A 1,072-nucleotide genomic window follows, 5' to 3' on the forward strand; every position below is an offset into this window, starting at 1 on the left:
CTAGAGGACTGCATGTCCTCGCCTTGAGAGGGCTACACGCCCTCACCTTGGGTACTAGTTACCCTCACCGTTGAGAGGACTACACGTCCTCGCCTTGAGAGGACTACACGTCCTCACCATCAGAGGGCTGCACGCCCTCACCTCTAGAGGACTACATGTCCTCGCCTTGAGAGGGCTACACGCCCTCACCTTGGGTACTAGTTGCCCTCACCGTTGAGAGGACTACACGTCCTCGCCTTGAGAGGACTACACGTCCTCACCATCAGAGGGCTGCATGCCCTCACCTCCAGAGGACTACATGTCCTCGCCTTGAGAGGGCTCTACGCCCTCACCTTGGGTACTAGTTACCCTCACCTTTAGAGGACTACACGTCCTCGCCTTCAGAGGACTCCATGTCCTCACCATCAGAGGGCTGCACGCCCTCACCTCCAGAGGACTACACATCCTCGCCTTGAGAGGACTACATGTCCTCACCATCAGAGGGCTGCACGCCCTCACCTCCAGCGGACTACACGTCCTCGCCTTGAGAGGGCTACTCGCCCTTGCCTTGGGTACTAGTTACCCTCACCTTCAGAGGACTACATGTCCTCACCTTCGTAGGGCTACACGCCCTCACCTTTAGAGGACCACACGTCCTCACCTTCAGAGGGCTACACGCCCTCGCCATCAGAGGACTGCATGTCCTCACCTTCGTAGGGCTACACGCCCTCACCTTTAGAGGACTACACGTCCTCGCCAACAGAGGGCTACACGCCTTCACCTTTAGAGGACTACACGTCCTCGCCAACAGAGGGCTGCACGCCCTCACCTTGAGAGGACTACACGCCCTCACCTCCAGAGAACTATACATCCTCGCCTTGAGAGGGTTGCACGCCCTCACCTTTAGAGGGCTACGTGTCCTCATTTTCAGTGTGCTCCACATCCGCACCTTAAGAGAATTTAAGGTCCTCTATCCTTAAATGCTTAACCAAGACTTGCACTCCCGGTTAAGGGACCAGTAGTTTCCTTTTAACGGTTCCTGGGCCACCCCCTGATATTGGAGGATGGCCAACTGTGCGAGCACAACCAGAGA

The sequence above is a fragment of the Glycine max genome, chromosome 3, assembly GCF_000004515.6.
Source record: "Glycine max cultivar Williams 82 chromosome 3, Glycine_max_v4.0, whole genome shotgun sequence".
Taxonomy (NCBI): domain Eukaryota; kingdom Viridiplantae; phylum Streptophyta; class Magnoliopsida; order Fabales; family Fabaceae; genus Glycine; species Glycine max.